The sequence below is a fragment of the Amblyraja radiata genome, chromosome 3 (assembly GCF_010909765.2).
Source record: "Amblyraja radiata isolate CabotCenter1 chromosome 3, sAmbRad1.1.pri, whole genome shotgun sequence".
Taxonomy (NCBI): domain Eukaryota; kingdom Metazoa; phylum Chordata; class Chondrichthyes; order Rajiformes; family Rajidae; genus Amblyraja; species Amblyraja radiata.
Window position 1 is genome coordinate 110,698,458 of NC_045958.1, and position 20,956 is coordinate 110,719,413.

Below are 20,956 nucleotides of genomic sequence, written 5' to 3' on the forward strand. Positions count from 1 at the left end.
GAAGCAGCGATTGGAGTTGTAACAGTTAGGGAACTCTTTGGGGGGGGAGGGGGAAGGATCACAACTATTCCAAAATTAATTTATTGTATTAATCTAATAGCAAATTGAAGACATTATATAGTTTACAAATTCTATTAGCTGAATTATACTTAAAGTCTGGAATGCATTTCTGCTTTTTAAGAGGATTAGTAGGGAGTACGGTGAACTGATTGGAAAATTGCCCATGTAAATTTACTTTGCTCATATCTCAAGGTTATGAATTCTGCTGGAGTAGAATTAGATTGATACAGCAGACCTCTGTGTTCAGTTGATTATTTGATGCTTTTGAAGGGTAATGTGTACATTTCATCTATTTTTCTAAAATATATATTTACGACGGAGGGTGTGCAGTGAGCTAGATTCACTGGTTTTGGGTTTGACAAGTTTTGTTTGAGGAAGGATTGGGTGAACTGAGTTCTCCCAGAGTACAGAACGATTTGCGACCTCTAGAACTAACGCAACTCTTCAAACACCTGGATAGACGCAAATTGTTGGAGTAACTAAGCGGTCGGGCATGCAGAGAAAAGGATTAGGTGAATAAATTTGAACTTGATGTTTTGGGTTGAGACCCTTCTTCAGACTCGGCTGAGTTTCTCCAGCATTTTTGCCTACCTTCGATTTTCCAGCATCAGCAGTTCTTTCTTAAACGTGTTCACCGAAGGTGCGCAGCCCTGCCGGCGGCTTTGCGCAGGGTGTGGTTCGGGCGCTCGGCGGGGCGGATGATTACGGGGGGAAATTCCGCATGCAGGCCAGATGATTTCGGGTTACGGGCCGCATTCGGCCCGGGGGCCATAGGTTGCTGACCCCTGATGTAGATGATGGGCAGCCTACTAGTCAAGCAGTCTGCTTTGATCTGAATGCTGTCAAGCTTCATGTTGTAGTTGCACACATCCAGTCTTGGGCCTCATAGTTGGTGGAAAGGGTTTTCCATGTCTAGAATGTAGGATATCCAGCCTCTTTCTTGCTTACTTAACCCACAGATTTTTTGGGCCTGGTCTGGTTGAGCTTCTGATCAGTTGCAACCTATATGATATTAATGGGGGTATTTGGTGATGGTGTTGCCATTGAACCACCGGGATCATTGTTAGAGATCATTATCTGCCGTTTTGGTGATATGAATGTTACTTCCCAGCCATGCCCAAGTGTTGTTCAAATCATGCTGTATGCAGGGTATTGACTGCTTCATTTGTTGAGTTAATGTGGAGTTAATATTGCATGGTTATCGCCAAACCTTGTTTAAGCAAAATGAATGTGGCCAGTGTGGTGTGGGTCTCTGCAGACTGTCTTTTTGAAGCAGTGAGCCCTGTAGTTCCCTTCAATAGTGGGGAAGTCAGTATCCCTGATGGACTGGGCAGTGTTTAGCACTTTTCCCAATCTTTGTTTCTGGGCATATGAGTTGCCAAACCAGGCCGTGATACATTCTACTGTACACCTGTTGAGGTTCAAGAGTATTAGTTGACATACCAGATCTTCTCAATCTTCTAAGTAGAGGCATTGATGGACTCAGTTGAGGGGTTTTGGGTACTTGCAGTCTGTGCTTGATCAGTAAGTCAAGATCAGTTTTCCATTTTCATCCAGGAGTTCGGAGGTTGCAGGGACTTGCGTGAAATGTCAGATTCTTGCAGGTCTGCAGTCCAAGATCCATTCTATTATTTCCTTGTCTCATTCTTCATCCAATACCAAGTTATTGTAATGGGACTATTTGAGCACACTGTTTTTGCCGTATTATAAGATCACTTGCAGAACATTTCTGTCGGGCAAAAGATTTGCTAATTTTCGGTATTTGGGAATGATTACAATTTTAATTCTAGTTCAGTTGATATGTTATTCCAAGCAAATACAACAGTTCAACTCATTCCTGTTATCATCCTTGCATAATACTCTCCCACTCCACTTTTGTTGCCCCATTGTCTTTTATCTTGGCATTATTCCCCCCCCCCCCAAGATAGATGTAAATGTTCTACATGTTTAAAATGAAGCATGCAGCAGTTATTGTTTGGAATTCTTGCCAGTATTTCTCTTGATCTAATATTGTGACATTGATTTTATCTGTTTTGCTTGTGTCAGCTTGCTGCATGCAAATTGGCAGCTGTTTCACGCTGTGAACTGTAGAAAACATTTTTGAACTGCTCAAACATTTTTGGACATTGCTTATATTTTCATCTACTTTAGATTTTCTTCTAAATGCCTCAATAGCAATTGGTTTAATTGCTGTTAGAGAATTATGTTTCCTGGGTGAAAAGCCTTTACTTGTATTCATTTTGGTGCTTGGATCATAAACGTATTACAGTGGAACAATGGAGCCCTTTTGAGTCTGTTCTTGCAGTTTAGTAGCACTCATTTCTAAACCCATTCAAAGTAATTTAGAGTCTCAACCAAAATCTCTGCTTCCAAAGTGTATTTCTCTTGTTTTTTTAATTTGTCCACCTACTCTCACCCCTCCCTCACCCACCATTCTTTTTCCCATTTTATACCTTGTATACCTTCTGGTATAGTTTGCAAATGGAGGTGATATCCTTGCATCTCACATAATACCCTTCCCTTGTCAAATAATAGAGGGGTGGCTTTATGGAGGGGAGGGAGTTTGCAGGGGATTTACAAGGCAAGTATCCTATATAGAAAGTTGTAGGTGCCTGGAGCACACAACAGGTGGAAGCAAATAGAACATTTCATTGAAATTTAGACAGGCAGGTAATGGAGGGATATGGACTATGTGAAGTTTGTATTGGCATCATGGTTAGCACTGAGATTGTGGTTAGCACTGACTTGATCCATGTGCTGCATATTAAATAACTTTGCTTAAAATTGAAATATTGGATCTCAGTAAGTTACTGTAAATTACTTCTGGATATGAACATTCTGACTTTTGGTGGAATTCCAATCTTAAATGGCTGTTGCACTCCCAGTTGGCCTGAATGCTCAATGAGCAAAATGTCTTGTGCTGAATGGTACTGTCTGGCCCACCATCGCTAGTTGCCCCCTCAAGGGCTATCTGTCCAATCTGGCTACTTACTATTCAAGTCAGAGGATCAACAGTCCTTCCCAGGAGTTTCCATTTCTATGAAAGGTGTGACCTATGGCCCCTTCCAGCAGAATCACAAAGGATTTAGAGAAGCATTGTGGAAGCTGGCTGGGGACCTGAAATTGAACTACTCACCTCGGGATCTGCGCCTGTGGTTCTCATGATGCTGCACAATGGATTCGGTGACGAGGGACCCAAGGACTATGTTTGGTCCAGACTGACCCTCTGAATTTGAATCTACACCCAGAATTGCATCCAGCTTTAGATGCAAGAATATGGGGGATGCATGTTTTTTTGCGGGGTTTTTTGTTTGCACCAACTGCAATTTCAAAGAGCACTTAAAAATGGTATGTGCTTTAGTGGGTAGTGAAATTCTTATGAATTGCTATCCCTGCCATCTCCTCCTTCCTTAATGTTGCTTTTGTTACAGATGGGCACATTTATATGAAATAGAAGCACAATGGTTATTAAAGTTGCAGAGAACGGAAATGCATTTGGCTTCCTGACTTAAGGTGGTGGGAATTGTTGGCTTTCTAAGAGGAAGGTGTGAATCGCTAGCTTTTTTAAAAATAGAAACTTGGGTTTTGTGTTTTTTGAATGGCTTGGTCAAAATGAAATGCGGTTTTCATGTCTGTTGAAGGTGGTTTTAATTGCAAATCTGGCTTGTCTCACAAAAAACATTGTTGTATACCACAGCATCAGAACAATGTGAACATTTCCTGGATTGGACCTCTCCAATCTACTGTTTTGCATTTATCAACACAAATTTGCAGCCTCTTATCCAAAATTAATATAAATTAGGATATAAAAACAGGAATGTACTGCTAAGGCTTTATAAGGCACTGCTCATACCACATTTGAAGATTGTGAACCGTTTTAGGCCCCATATCTGAAGAAGGATGTGCTGGCATTTGAGAAGATCCAGAAGATTATGAGAATGATCATAAATTTTAGATGAGACCACCCAAGGAAAATTATAATTTTTACATTAAAAGTATTATATAAAAATACTTCAATACTGGCAAGCATTCATTCTATGCCACCATAATTTAAATAAAACGGAAGTATTTGTTAAAATCAACAATGAAAGTCCCATCAACACCTAATAAGCATTTCTTGAACAAGTTTGAACATTTGCTTCAAAATGATTCCTATTGGATGAATATTATTTAAGTTTAAATTATTTGTTGCAAACAATTAAGTTGCAAGCATTTGTTCAAATGCATTAAATGTTAGTGCACTTTCATGAGCATTGGCATGACATGTGGATGGCTAAAGTTATAGAAACATGTGTAAGTTGTTTTTTCCCAATTATTATAGACAATAGTTGGTCTTGACCGAAATTTAAAGCCGATGAATTTGGACTGACATTTCGTTATGTTCTTTTTTGGAAACAATAACTATAGTATATCGTAAAGCCATAAAATTAGCAATAAACTATTCAAATTGTATAATTGTTTAATTGGTCTTTACAGCAAAGAAATAAACCATGTGGTTAGGTATATGCTTGAAACAACTTCAGTCTTACATTCCAGCATTTTCCAAAAATACTCTCTTTAGAATGCATTTAATTTGCGTGATCCATTAAAACATTATTTTTTTAAATGTTATCACCACTTCATTTTCCTTCAAGTAGTGTTATAGATTTTGCCCTAGATAGATTTAGGACCAAGTTCCATCCCACTTCTCCTCTTTATGTCAGTTATTTTAAAGTTGCAACATCGGGTTACCAATCTTCCTTACTGTGGAAACAATTTATCATTTTAATGAATGCACATATTGAGTTCCTGTATCTCCACATATCAGCAATGAGAAGTTTCTGCTGTATTCTGTTCAGATCTTTGGCACTCTGATGTTTGCTTTGCATATCACATGTTAGAGCTCTGTAGTATTGACTTGTCTTTGTATTTGGTAACATGCATATTTACAAGGCTAATTAATGAATACACTTTACAATGTTACTCTTCCTTACTCTTGTAGCGACTCCAGTGTTTTGCCAATTAACAGAATGTAACAACCCTTATTTGGCATTTGAAAACACTTGGATGCTGTGGGAATGGTTGGCTTCAGGTTTGAGATTGTGTATGGGGGGGCTGTGGGTAACCTTCATTAAAAATCCTCATGATGTTCTAATTGTTCAATTGGAGATACATCCTGGTGACCTGGGTTGTTTCAAGTGTCAGTGGTATAAAGGCTGTACGTACAGTGAGATAAGCCTAAAACTGGTTAGAACTACCTGGACATTAGATTTTATGTTTGTCATAAACTGTTCAAAGGCCCTGTTTGCAAGTAATAAATCATTATAACTTTATCATTGAGATAAATGAAGACAAGTGGTTTGTTTTCTTCACTGTTTTACTTTGATTAATGTTAATGCTTTAATCGATTTAACTGCATGTCACATGACTCTCAATGTGATTATCAGAGGTGTTTAGAAATGGTGGAAACTATCTTGTGCCAGCACACACTGCCAATGTACAGTCCATTGGGTAGTCTGGGGCTTCAGGTTCCATCTCCAGAACCCTATTATTTGTAATGTGTCGGGCTGCTCTGTTTTACAAATGGATGAGATGAGAACAATTCCAAGTCATTTTAACTCCATAACCACATAACCTCTGGGCAGTGGGGTTTTGTGAATGGTTAGAGTCAATGTGTTTGCATATTTTGTTTCCGTTGCATTTCTATTGAGTTTATACACCTTGCTCTTAAATGCTTGATCCCTTTTTTATATCGACTGGTTTGTCCATCTGTGAAGTCTAGCGTGACATCAACTTTTCTTTTCTCTCTATCATTACCCTTCTTTGGCACATTTGGATTTGACTTTAATTTGTAGCTATTTTCCAACATTCAACCCTCTGAAATTGAGTTTTTCTGGAACTCTGCTTGTTTTATAACACTTTTCAAATCATATTCCACCACCTTATTGGTCTGTTTGTTGCTGAATTACCTCAAAGCATTACATATAATAGAGCCAAAGTGTTAGAGTAATTCAGCGGGTCAGACAACATCTCTGGAGAAAAAGGATGAATGAGTTACGGGACAGGGCCCTTCTTCAGGCTGCCTGACCCGAAATGTCACCCATCCTTTATCTCTAGAGATGCTGCTGAGTTACTCCAGCATTATGTCTATCTTTGATATAAAGCCAGCATCTACAGTTCCTTGTTTCTACTCGTTCTGCTATAAAGTGTTTCCATAATGTAAATTTGATATGATGTGATTGATTAATTTGGGTGCACCATTTGTATCATGTGGTTAAATGCGATTTGGGTCGGTTATAGAACCACATTGAAAATTAAGCAGAAAAAAAGCTGCAACTTTTATTTTAACCAAAGATACCTTTGCACTGGTCCAAATCATAGCTACCTAAGTTTCAGAATGTTTTTTTCACTGATAGCTTATGAACTTGTGTGACTGATGCTAGATACTTGTGTAGCTGAAGGGCATGGAATAATTTTAGAAACAATTAGACATTGCAATGGGAGAATTGCAAGGTGCTGCCTAATGGGCATCATTGGTTGCTTAGCCTACATGTAACAACCTTGTGTTCAGTCACCGAGCTTCTAGTTGCGTTTGTTTTGCCAACGCAGTCCCATTCTGACCCACATGCCTGTGGTGTTTGCGCTGCAGTAATGAGGTTCAATGTAAGCTTGAAGAAGATCTTGTCCATCTACACTGTACCGGCACTTTATTTAATTCAACAACTTCGGGTAGCTTACACTGTTTGTATATTGACAAAGGCCTGTTTCCATGATGTGTCTCTTAACTAAATGGATAATTCTCACTAATACATCTGAATTATTAGTTTCAAATTATCAAATGCTTTTGTTTAAAATCATGTTTTCTGTATGCTATTCTATATTTTAAAATGTGGAAATAAAGGAAAGAGTACAATGATTACAACATTGCTCCAGAAACAAACAATGGCATTGCAAACAAGTGCCGTTATATATCGTGTTTGATATGCTGTTTTAATGGTTTATGAATTTGACTAAATAATGTAGGGGCTGTTCAGAGGCTTAACTGCCTTTTTAAATAAAAAACACTTTGATCTATATTAAGAGATATGATCTGTTAATAGTTTGATTCTGCATAGGTAAAATATTCTTATGCATTCTTGTCTGGATCTTTAAAATGAGTAGAAATAGGAGCTGCAGGCTATTTATGTTAGAATTTGACTGTGTTGGGAATTGAAATCTTTTGGACTTGGCAAAATACTAGTCTCGATAAACAGGGCAAATAGTTTCTCACAGCCTCGAGCAGAAAAGTGACATTGGCTTGGGAGGTAATGTTGTGGAGGGCACGCATGTATATAGGCCTGTATTCAATCCACATCTTTTCCAAGTGGTGCAAATAGATTTTTACATTATTAGTATGAAAAGGAGCATGTGTCACAAATGGTTATAATGTAAAGGACAGTGAAATAAAGATCAACTTTATTAAGTTGTTTGATCAAGAAAAAATATTTTCATGACCTTGGATGTCGGTGGCTGTGCTCGCAACCTATTATTCATCTCTTAAATTCCCCAGATGCTCATGGTATTCATCATGGGCTCTTAACATAAATTGGTTTTAAATTTTCTCTATTTCTTAGATTTGTTGAAGATTCCATTTGTTCATGCAAATGGCCCAAATTGGCCTTGCCGACCAAAATGTCCATCAACGCTGGTCCCTTTTGCCCATATTTGGCCCATATCCCTCTCAACCTTTCCTTTCCATTTCCAGACCAAATGTTGCTTAAATGTTGTATGTTGTTCAAAAAGGAGGGAAAGGTCAGTTAATTTAATATCTGCCATAGAGAAAATGTTAGATGCTACAGCTAAAGGCATTACAGTGTTGGGGGCGGGGGGGGACTAGTAATCAGATAAAGGCGCCCTAGTTTTGAAAAATACTAGAATTAAGAGCACAAATGGCCTCTCAAATTGTCTTCATTCAAAAAGATGTGATTGTAACCTCATTTTCACATTCCAGTTTGGTTTTTCATTTCTTTATCCACTTCAGCCATAAAAACAGTCAGTCGGAGAGAGATACAGCACAAACCTGGGATTTGACCCGCCAGGATTATGCTGCACTATTTAGCATCCATTTGCAGTAATCAATGTACAATCACAATTTTCTATTCTCTCCATATTCCCATCAACTCTCCCCAGACTCAACGATTTGCCCACAAATTATGGATGCTTTACAGTAGCCAATTAAGCTACTAGAACCCACGTTTTTGAAACAGGAGAAAAATGCTCCCTTTTTATGAACAAGTTGCACAGTGCTCAACACTTTGAAAGAGTGCCTTACTCCTAGTTCATACATTTGTAATTCATCTGGGTTTCTATATGTGCAGTAATGAGTCATGGAATCTGGCCAAGGGTGGAAAAATATTTCCGTGTTGCTATAAATTATTTTCACTGAAGTGAAGGCTTTGTGTGTGTCTCTTCAGGAAAAGGACGATTAATCATCATCTGTGGAATACAGGTTGAATTTAAATTTGGCTTTAAAATCATTGCATTCTGGCAGATTGCTTTGATTCTTCCAGCTTTCCAATAGATGAATTGCTACTTTTTTTAGATTTCCAATCTTAACTGAATTAATTTTGTGTTTTTGTCTGAAATTGCGTATCTAATATTTTGGATTGCAATATAGTACATACAGTCCCTAGGGTATGACAGGGTTCTATTCCCGGGAACTGTTCGTATCCTGAAATGAATAAAGATATCTATTGGGAGAGGAGAATAGAAACGGCTTTGATGGGAGAACAGGTGCAGGAAGAGTGGCTGAGTGCATGTACTCGGCACTCCCAGCTCTCCTTGGTTCGATCTAGATCCTAGTTTGTTTTGAGTCTTGGGACGGTGGGGGGGAGGTGGTAGAAAGGCAGGTCGATACCCCATTCTGGCAAAATTGTCCCACCAGTTTTCCAAATGTTCATTCATGTATCTAGGATATCGATAATTCAGGCGTCAGAACCCAGGAACAACCTATAATTTTTTTTTTTAAGTAATAATAATTCTAGTGTTTAAACCCATTGCAGGCCTATTTATAAGAATAGTTCCAGCCGACGAGTTGTTATTTTGTTACAATGGTATACCATTGAAGAACTATTTGGCTAAAATGTGGTAAGGATTTTGTTCCGCTGACAAAGAAAGATATCAAACTGTATCTTCAAAAGAGGTTGGTGAGAATAACTGCTGCAAACACACTTAAATACAAAAATTAATCATGTTTTGTCTAATGTCAAGAATCCTTTTGCTGATTACAATTAAGATATTTCTGTGAAGTGGTTTGAATGCATCTGGCCCTGTTTTCAGTCCATGTTTTCTCCTGATGCAGCGTTTGAGAACGTCAAGTTTTGTTTATTCATCATTCTACCTCCAAATCATTAATCTTGGTTGCCTCTTTATTCCGTTGTGTTTTGAGTTTAGTTTTTGGAAAGGCTGTTGCAACACTTAAAATAAAATTAAAATACAAATCTTAATCTGAAATTGGAGCAACTCGTCACATGAAAATGGATGGATTTAAACTACTAATCTATTTTTATCTTGTTTAACATATGCATCATATTACTGATGGTTACTGGTTTACCAATAGAGAATGAGTGCCCTGCACTAGATAGTAAGGTGTTTGCTTTGTATTGGCCTGGAATTACTGTAAAAGGAAAGCCTCTTCATTGGCATTTTCCATGCGTACACATCTATAAATGCCATAGGTTAGTGCTAAGGTTTAAATGTAATGGTTTAGTCTATTTTGTTTGTTCTGTGTGAAGTGTCACAAGTTGGAAAGTAGTTGTATGTCTTGAGCTCCACTTCAGAAATGCTCTAAAGTGAATGGTGTTCTTTGTTACTTTGCAAGGTTTGCATCCGTGACATATTGGGCCCTTTGGGAAGTGTGGTTTTTGCAATATTTTCATATATATGAAATGTTTTAGTGGGTGATGGGAACCTTTAACAATTTATCAACCACTATTTCTTAAAAATTGCAAATTATCTTTCGGTATCTTCTCAATTTGGAGTGCTTTTCTCATGAGTGGATTCAAGGATGAAAGTGGTGGCCTATTTGGTATAATGGATGAGGATTGGATTGGAAAGTGGATGAAATGCAGCTCAACTATGGTTATATTGAATGGAAGAGCAGGCTGAATGTTTGCATCCAGATATATCACTGTTCCCTGCCAAATTGCTCTGCAATTGCAACACTGGTGTAATGATGCAACACTTAATACTGTTGCCTTGCAGCTCCAGGAATTGTTTTGAGCCTGACCTTTTTATGCTGTCAGTGTGGAGTTTGTACCTTGACTTTGTGAGTGTATAAGTTTCTTCCTGCTGCTTTGGTTTCATCCCACATCCGAACAGTGTGAGGTAGGTTAATTGAATATTGTATATCACCTCATTGGTGTAGTCAAGTGATAATGGGAATTGGCATATTAGCAGATGAAAGTGAATATGCCGCAAGCTCCAGGGGAAGCAACAGAAGATAAATAATTTAGCAGAAAATGTAGAATGATGAACTTGGATACAGTCTACCCTTGTTATACAGACCCCTTTGAGAGGTTTTGGTTATAGTGGACAACATGTGTTGTAACCAAGCCATTGTTTATATTGGGAACAAAGGACTGAATTTGTTCACGGAGTGACTGCTGGACGGGTGGAATGATATCGTCTCGATCTGTTTACTGTCGCTAGATGTCTGTCTCATTTTTATTAAAGTTCAGTGTAGGTTCTACATCTTAAACTTCCTCTAGTAGAAGGAAGCATGAGAATTGCGCAAGATAAAAATCTTGAAGACATCTACAAGTGGCATACGCAAGAACGTTAATGTGGTATATACGTCCGTGGCATAGAAATCCAAAATGCAACAGGCAAACTAGCCGGGCATATGGGAATGTTGTAGTTTGAGGCTAGTGATGGGTAACTATGATGAGTAGGTTACCCTGTGAGTGGATTAACCAATGATGAGCTTTTGTCTGCACTGGGCCTGTACTTGCTGGAGTTTAGAAGAATGAGGAGGGGCCTCATTGAAACATACAGAATAGTAAAGGCTTGGACAGAGTCGATGTGGGAGGAGATGAGAAATGTCTTTAGTCTGATGGTGGTGAATCTGTGGAATTCTTTGCCACAGGCTGTGGAGGCCAAGTCAGTGGATATTTTTAAGGCAGAGATAGATAGATTCTTGATTAGTACAGATGTCAGAGATTATGGGAAGAATAGGCAATGGACAATAGGTGCCAGGAGTAGGCCATTCGGCCCTTTGAGCCAGCACCACCATTCAATGCGATCATGGCTGATCATCCACAATCAGTACCCTGTTCCTGCCTTCTCCCCATATCCCCTGTCTCCGCTATCTTTAAGAGCCCTATCTAGCTCTCTCTTGAAAGTATCCAGAGAACCGTCCTCTGAGGCAGAGAATTCCACAGACTCACAACTCTGTGTGAAACAGTTTCACTTGCAACCGCAAGAGATGCAACACTTGTCCCTTTACCTCCCCCCTCGACCGTTCAAGGACCCAAGCAGTCGTTCCAGGTGCGACAGAGGTTTACCTGCATCTCCTCTAACCTCATCTATTGCATCCGCTGCTCTAGATGTCAGCAGATCTATATCGGTGAGACCAAGCGGAGGTTGGGCGATCGTTTCGCCGAACACCTCCGCTCGGTCCGCAATAACCAAGCTGACCTCCCGGTGGCTCAGCACTTCAACTCCCCCTCCCACTCCGTCTCCGACCTCTCTGTCCTGGGTCTCCTCCATGGCCACAGCGAGCAGCACCGGAAATTGGAGGAACAGCACCTCATATTCCGCTTGGGGAGACTGCATCCTGGGGGCATGAACATCGAATTCTCCCAATTTTGTTAGTCCTTGCTATCTCCTCCCCTTCCTCAGTCCCCCTGCTGTCTCCTCCCATCCCCCAGCCTTCGGGCTCCTCCTCCTTTTTCCTTTCTTGTCCCTGCCCCCCCCCACCCCAGATCAGTCTGAAGAAGGGTTTCGGCCCGAAACGCTGAGTTTCTCCAGCTTTTTTGTGTACCTGTGTGAAACAGTGTTTCTTCATCTCCGTTCTAAATGGCTTGCCCCTTATTCTTAAACTGTGGCCCCTGATTCTTGATTCCCCCAACAACGGGAACATGTTTCCTGCCTCTAGCGTGTCCAAACCCTTAATCTTATGTTTCAATAAGATCACCTCTCATTCCTCTAAATTCCAGAGTATACGAGCCCAGCCACTCCATTCTCTCAGCATATGACAGCCCTGCCTCAATAGCAAGAATGTCCTTCTTCAAATTTGGAGACAAACTGTTCACAATACTCCAGGTGTGGTCTCACGAGAAACCTATACAAGAAGGTGTGGTCCCACTGGGGCCCTGTACAAGAAGGCAGGAGAATGGGGTTAGGAGGGAGAGATAGATCTGCCATGATTAAAGTAAACTTGATGGGCCGAATAGCCTATTTCTACTCCTATTCCTTATGAACTATGGCAATTTTGAAATTACCATGGTTCTCATGGTGAAGTTGCCAGTGCTCCAACAGAAGTCTAAACCTTTCAGGAAGAGGTTTAGTATGTTAGTTGGCTGCTTTTTCAGTAATAGCAGCAATGACAGGCACCATTTTTATCCCCACCCCCATGGTCTGTTATAATGAGAGTTATCTGTATTTCAATTCTTATATACGTCAGTATAAACCCATCGGATTATTGCTCCATGTTGCTCGCAATCTGTGTCCCTGATATAATGGGAATCTAGACACCTTCCCAAGACATTTTTAATCGCTAAGAATGTCAACATACTGGGATTATCATCGCATATAAATCAATTGAAATGCATGTTTTGCAGCTATGAGAGAAAGTCAGAAGCCAGGCTTCCTGACCAATTTGTAATCAATTTTCCACATGACTCCTCAAACAAGGTACACTTCTCACTTGTCTCTAAGAATGCAAACACAACACAAGTATTTTGACCCATCAGGGCAAAGAATCTGTAGTAATTGAACCCAACATCACCGCCATCTCCCCTACAAAGCACCAATTGAGGGTAATTGAACATCTGTTCACTCCCCATCTGGTGCACTGGCATGCTATGCTTTCAACAGACAAAATGCTCAGTGGCTGCAAAAGAACCTTTCTTCCCCTAATCTCTGATAAGCACAAAAAGAACAAGGGCAATAGACCTACAGGGTCATCGTCCACGGCTTATTCTTGGAAATATATTGCTAGCTCCCTTATCATTGCTGGGCCTAATCCAGGAGCTCCCTTCACAACAGCACAGTGGGAATACCTTCAGCTCGGAACACCAAGATGGGCATTACATCTTGGTCTAGCTGGCAATGTCCATATTGTTTAAACAAAACATCAACAAATTTGGTAGACAAAAATGTTGGAGAAACTCAGAGGGCGAGGCAGCATCTATGGAGCAAAGGAAATAGGCAACGTTTCGGGTTGAGACCCTTCTTCAGACTGAAGAAGGGTCACGACTCGAAACGTTGCCTATTTCCTTCGCTGCATAGATGCCGCCTCACCCGCTGAGTTTCTCCAGCATTTTTGTCTACCTTCGATTTTCCAGCATCTGCAGTTCCGTCTTAAACAAATTTGGTGCTCTGCTCCTGTTTGTTCTGATATTCTCATAATTTGGAAGTCTCCACTGCATTAATGTTCTTGGTTCTTGAAGCTAAGGTATCCAAAAAGCAAGCTGTTGAGGTCATTTCAGAAGACGGGTGATTTAAGGCATTCACAATGTTGTATTCTAACAGATTAAGTATTTTGCTTTTGCTGGAGTTAAGAAAATGGAAAGTTTCAATTGCAAATTGGCTCATTTGGCATGGTTTCCATGGTGAGCATATTTTGGATATCTCTAAAGATGTGCAGCGATATCAGTTTTCATTCTGCTCTGTTAAATTTCTACTAGACTTGTTCACATTAAGTTGTTGCACAAAATAAGACTTTGTGTTGAATGAAGAATCTGAATTTGTATCCACTAAATCAGGTCAAACTATGATTTTAAGGTAAAATGTAAACTGCTTATCTCATTTCTGAGCTGCCGTTCCTTAGGGTGTGATAGAGCCAGTCCAAGAAAAGATTGAGGGGAAAAAAAGTAATACTTGATGTTCTTCCAGACTGGATTATATTTCTTAAGCACAGCTGAAAAAATCAGAGTTCTGTTAATGCATACTTGACAAATTGCTGCCAAACCTACATAAAACCTAGTTCTGCTGCAGTATTAATTCAGTTCTCCACTCCAAACTTTGAGAGAAACAATGAAGAGTGTGTGGAAATGACTTGCTGGAATGTTTCTGAAGATGAGGAAAAGCTCTATTCTCTGCCCAGAAGGGTATTTGTGATAGTTAATTTTATTTCTGGTCTATTTTGTTACTTTAACTCTCCCACCTGTAGTGAACAGTCCAAAATAATAGTTGGGCTATTAGATTCTAGTCAAACCTTTTCTATACAAAGCTACTGTACCATATTTTATAAAAAATATTGTTGAGAAAAATATTTCAGGAGCAGGCACATGTGTTTGTTTTCAATGCTGTTTAAATATCTCAAGCATGAAAAATTGCAGGGAAAGACCAGTGGAATTTTACCAGAAATGTATGATGCGAAGTCAACTCATTGAGTTACAGATTTCTGTATGAAAGTGTAAAGGAAGCTCAAGAGATACATTCGGCACATTTTGAGAAAGAACGTTAGTTTCTACTGATAATAGTCATATAGCACATAAATGTGCCCTTTGTCCCTACTCCTCCATGCTGGCCACAATGTTGAATCCAAGATGGTTCCCATTTACCTACATACAGCCCATATTTCTTATCCGTGTACGTGTCTAAATATTCATTGTACCCGACTCAACTACTTCCTCTGGGAGCTCGTTCCATCTGCCAACCTCCCATTTCTGCAAAAGTTGCCCATCTATTCTCGATCTAGTTTGCAGTTTAATGTATAAAAACATTTAATTAACATGCTACCTTCCAGAATCTGCCAATTTTTCAAAAATGTAAACTTCAGTACTTCAGCAACGAGTGATTAAATAGTGTAAACATGAAAAGCTTTAAAGTGTCTAATGTCTGTCTTTTTGCCTATCTTGCCAGTCTTAAATCTTTCAGTTGGATGGCTTAAGACTTTAGTTTATTTTGATTTGGAACATAAAAATTAATGGAAAAATAGAGTTTCTTGGGTACCTATCAGTTTTTAATTTCTTCATAGGACCTGACATTGGCACCATTAAATAAAGTGCTGCTGCTCATTCCCTTTGCAAGGAATTTGTGATATGATTTTTGCAGTTGTGTTTCAAAATGGCATTTTCATGATGGGGTCAGTATTTGGGGTGTTTTAATCAGATTTTTTTTTTGGTCAACGTACTTTCATAAACCCATGGAAATCTAGCTAACTCGAAAGGATTTGACCTCCATATTTGCAGTGTACATGGTATAAAACTCATGGTCTTTTGCCAGCTTTTGGAATATGGCCTTTTGACCCTTTGTACCATACTTCCCCGTAGAAGCAGATTAAATGCAAATGGACTGAAGTTGTTCCAATTTTTGTGCAAATGTACTTTTTGTAAACATTCTCGTGTTGACATTGGTTTGTTGGGGAGTGTTAACTTTAAATCATTGTTCCATATCATTTTGATTCTGAACAAAATTGCTATGCTTTTTAAATGTAGTGAAACAAAACTAATAAACAGTCTAATATAACTTGGAGGATGCCAAAACCAGATTTTTTATAGCCCTTCATCTCCTGTCTTTGGATTTTGTATATGTTCCATGATGAAATCTAATTAAATTCTATAAGCATGATTTTACCGGCAGGCATAAGATGTCTTGCATTCAAGTACTGGTGAAAGATGGGTGGATACTGTGTTGCCCTTGCAGATTAATAACTTTTTTTTCACCTGAAATTTTAACTTTATTCGGCTGATAACAGTGTACAATGGAAACTAAATAACACATAATGCCAGGGCACGGAAAACTGGAGCACTATTACAGTGAGGGAGGGAAATGTCGAACTCATGGTCTCATAATGTGGTAGTATGTGTCGTGTGGATTCATGCTGCAGTGGTGTGTAGTGTCATGGTTGGGAATCTGCAACAAGGTTGGTGGAAGACAGACACAAAAGGCTGGAGTAACTCAGTGGGACATGCAGCATCTCTGGAGAGAAGGAATGATCGATCATCTTCCAGCACCATGAGTTGGGCTGGTGTGATGTAACTGGGAGTGATGGTTCATGGCTTGCCTTGGGAAGAGTTCTGTAGTCATTAATGCACAACTTGACAGATCGATATGGATCTATTGCCTGATGATGCATGGCCCAGTGGTCCAAAGTGAGACATATGGCACATATAATTTTTTTGTGTAGTATTTGTGTTGGTGAGTGGGCAGGTGCTGTAGATCTGCACGGGAAGCTAGACGCTCCCGCCCCTATGAGTCTCGGGCAGATGGGGCTCGTCAGCCTGGGAAGGCAGTCCATCTAGGAGAGGGAAAACTCTGATTTAAAACCTCCACTGCCTTGTGGCCATATCCAGTCATGGAAAAGGCTCCAGGAGTAAACCTCAAGAAAATCTGGAGGCGGAGCCCCTAAGGCAGTTCGTCATTGTCTACAACCTCGCTCTGGCAGCTCCTGCGACGGCGCTGGTGCCAAACTGTAACAACCCTTCTGTTCCTTTGGATCGATCAGCGACGTGGAGAGAGGGGACGTGCTCCATATGACATCGCCCAGGCTTGCATCCGACCAGGATGCATCACCCATGGTCAGTCATGACTGAGAGGGGCCTACTACTGTTGGTGACAAGGCAGCATTGTTGCTGCCCCCAATTGCCTTTGAAACTGGAGCTAAGCTATATATTTTAAAAGCAGTTACCCTGGGGAAGATACTCCCACAGGGAGTAGGGACAGAGATTGAGACCCAGCAGCGATTGAGAAACAGTGATACATTATGTGCGAAGTACATTTTTTTCACAATATAAAGTATTCACCGTCAATTTATTTTAAAAGGAAAACTTGAAGATTGAAATAAAGCAATGTACGAGAAATAATAATTTTGAAACGCAGATGCTGTTTGGAGTTTCCTGAGGTTCTCAAGTCATTGATCTTAAGATTTTATTTCTCCACGGATAATGCATGATCTGCATATTTCACCTTGTTTTATTTCAATTCTCTTAATTCTGGTTCAAAGGTTTTTCTAAGCATGCACAATTAAAATGTTAATGTGAATTAATTTGCAACTGTTAATTGTGCATAGGGTACTGATTAATTGACAGTCGTAATTAAGCATTCTTTGGGAACCAAGCTACTGATTGCCCAGTGTGTATGAAGGAACTGCAGATGCTTGTTTAAGCTGAAGATAGACACAAAATGCCTGTGTAACTCAACGGGACAGGCAGCATCTCTGGAGAGAAGGAATGGGTGACGTTTCGGGTCGAGATAATTTTTCCTTCCTCAAGAAGGGCCTCGACCCAAAAACGTCACCCATTCCTTCTCTCCAGAGATGCTGCCTGAGTTACTCTGGCATTTTGTCTATATACTTACTGATTGTCTAGTGTTCTTTGGTTTAAGGACTGCATAACATCAAAGTTCAGTTCTTATTTTGTTGCCATAGAGTTAATTTAACTGAAAATGCAATTAATTTATCCTGTGCCATGGTATTTATCGATCCTAGATTGCAGATTACTGTAATCTATTAGAGATACCACAGTTTTTTTTGCACTCAAACCTTGCTGTGAACAAATGAAATGTATTTTTAAAGTGTACTTCACGGAAAGTTGGATGTGCGGACTTGATTTTTTTTTTTACCCCCCTCTTTAATTATACCGTAAGGATTTCTAATTAATTTGGGAACTTTAAGCCTTTTTTTTTTCCTCTCTTCTCAGTATGTGCGTGCAAATGTGTACATGTGCATTTCATTACTTGATTGCTCAAGGAGCCTTTTGTTTAAGTTGGCAAAGCTAGTTGTGGAAGCACAGTTTGTCTGCTGGCAGATTAACTACATGGCAGGCAAAAAGGGCCATGTGAACCATAGAAAATTCTACATTTTTGCTTGAGAAAGCCATGCATAACATGGGTAGAGCAACTTTGGAGACTGCTGGAGCTTATCCCACCACCATAATTAATCTGACATCAAATATGTAGACTTTTGTGTGTGATCTTTTGTTTTCTTGAATACTTGGTAATGTACCTTTGTTCCCAGCATGAATATCTTTCTGGATAAAATTGCTGTGAATTATAATTTGACTGTTAAGAACATAAATTTGGCTATTTATACTCCCTTCACCCCTTGGATCTGGTCTGTTTTATAAAGTACTAGCTGATCTAGTTCCCCGTTGTATAATCCCCAATTTTGCTTGGTATGCACAGTTTCTTTAGAAATTATTCTTTGCTGTTACTCTCATCAGGGATCGAAGCTTGCATGGTAAATCGACTTACCCTAAATATATTTTCCAACTCTTTTGGGAGATCTGGGTAGATCTTTTCACTGGGTAGACCAGTTGCTTCTTGCTCCCAAAATACTTTTAACCAACTATGTGGAAAGTTACTTATTCCATGACTGAAAACTCGAGTGAAAGGAGGTTATTCTTGATTTGAGAATCTCATCCAAATAAGATGATTTATAAGATGAAATATTTATGTTCTTGTGAATAATTTGCTACTTACTGATACTTTTTTACTATTTTGTATTCGGTAGATTGAATTTTAAAGAAATTAACTGCGCATCATCTACATTAGCCTTTTCTGTGTCATATGTTGCGGACTCCCATGCAGTTAAAGCCTCTTACACCTTCATGGGCTCAGTTCCTTCAAAGGAACGCCATTTCTAAAATTGATCACAGCTGTTCGGTGACAATTTAAGAGATCACAATCCCAAAGTTTAGAAATGAAATAATAGATGGATTGTATCTATATGCTTTTTTCTACATTGTCTTTCTTTATTTGACTAATAGAATGCCACACAAATTAGCTTTTTAAGCTCGAGTTGATTAGATCCCATGTTGAGTCTGCAGAAGGGTCTCGACCCAAGACGTCGTCACCCATTCCTTCTTTCCAGGGGTGCTGCCTGTCCCGCTGAGTTACTCCAGCATTTTGTGTCTGTCTTAATTCTATAAATCTTTTTAAAATCAAGCAATATTTTTTGATCCCAGTGAGATAGATGAGGATTGTGAATGTGGAAGGAATGGTTGAAGAGAGTGATAAACTTAATACAAGTGTTGTTCAACTTTAAAGAAAGGGATCAAAAGTGAAGTCTTTGAGAGAATTCTTGAATCTTGATCCACAGGTTCATTTGATTCTTATACCTTATTGTGGTGCAACAAGCAGTGATAGAACAAAATACAAAGTATTGTGTGTAGAAGTGTTTCGATCCGAAACGTCACCTATTTCTTTTCTCCCAAGATGCTGTCTGACCCATTGAGTTACTCCAGCATTTTGTGTCTCTAAGTATAGTTTTAGTTGCTTCAGGTATCAAATTGCTCTAAAACAAGATTAGACCTCTCCCTTGGAATTGGCAGAATGGACATCCTTTTCCATAATTATCTTGGAATACCTTTTATTCATACACCAGGTAACTGTCTACACTGCGACCTTGCAGATATTTATAAAGCAAACACTGTTGTATTTAATCAGAAACCACATTATATGTACCATATACACAGGTTCATTTGATTTTTATACCTTTAGCAACACAGCGTAGAAGCCCTGTTTGTATCCAAAATGTTTATAAAATTTGTCCATTCAGGCTAGGCTATCTCAGCTCTTCTATCGAGAAACAACCCCCCATTGTTTTTTCTTTAGTCAGTCATTCTACAATTTGTTGTCTCATCCATTATCCCACAGTTTGATGATCTGTTCATTTTACAATCAAATGTTACAGGGAGAACACAGGACAATGGGGTTGAGGGAAAAATAAATCAGCCATCATCAAATGGAGGAGTAGACACATTGGGCCAAATGGTCTAACTCTGCTCTTATGTTTTATGGTCTAAATGCATGGGAAATCCATGTCTAATTCTGCCTTAATGCAGCATGAGTTCTAACAAAAATATTCAGTTGAGACTGGGATTTGTGAAATTAAAAATCAACACGATCTTTTGAAATTGTCCCTGTTTTTTTCATTATTCAAACACATGATGCAGATTTCACGTGTAAGGTTATTACCAATTGGGAGCAAGAAGATGATTTATCACTCACCTTAAACTTGCAGTCAGTTTGTTGACCGTATTGACATGATGCTATTTAAGTAGAGTTCTAAGATGCTTGGATATGATGTGTGGAGGTCTGACGTCATATAGTTCTGCTTGACTATAAAAAGGAAGTATTGGAAACTTAAACAGTTTATGATGGTAAAATAGAAATATGTTAATATTTCTGAATGTAGTTTTATGTGTACATGTGACAGCAAATCCATTCTCCAGAATCCGGACTTTATGGAATCGAAAGTTAATCCTTCAGAAACAATTACACGAGCATTTTTAATTGCTGCCCTCAAATAAGTCAGTCTTGATATGACTATCACGGCTTGTCTATGGTGTAGGACGGAACTGCAGATGTTGGTTTACACAGAAGATAGACACAAAATGCTGAATTCAGCGGGGCAGACAGCACCTGAAGTCTGAAGAAGGGTCTCGACCTGAAACGTCACCCATTCCTTCTATCCAGAGATGCTGCCTGTCCTGCTGAGTTACTCCAGCATTAGCATTTATGAATGGATCTGTAAAATTGGTAATTGTGGGTTGAAGGGGTGGTTGTGGTTCACCTAATGCATTTTAATCATATTCCACTTTTAAATTCTAATGACAGCTAAAATATTCCGATGCACTTCACGGTTGAAAAAGGAGCTTATGAAATATTTTGGTTTAGATATTTCTGCAAGCCAATTATAATTACTGGCATATTTAGAAAAATGTTATAATTATAATATAACTTTGTGAAAATGTTTTCGTTACCTGAG

The 20,956-nt window shown here is 39.2% G+C and overlaps 1 protein-coding gene across 1 annotated transcript in view; it reads left to right on the top strand.

Moving 5' to 3' along the window:
• pik3r1 (phosphoinositide-3-kinase regulatory subunit 1) overlaps window positions 1-20,956 on the top strand; it is a 70,877-nt gene that overhangs the window by 3,578 nt on the left and 46,343 nt on the right. The window lies entirely within an intron of this gene.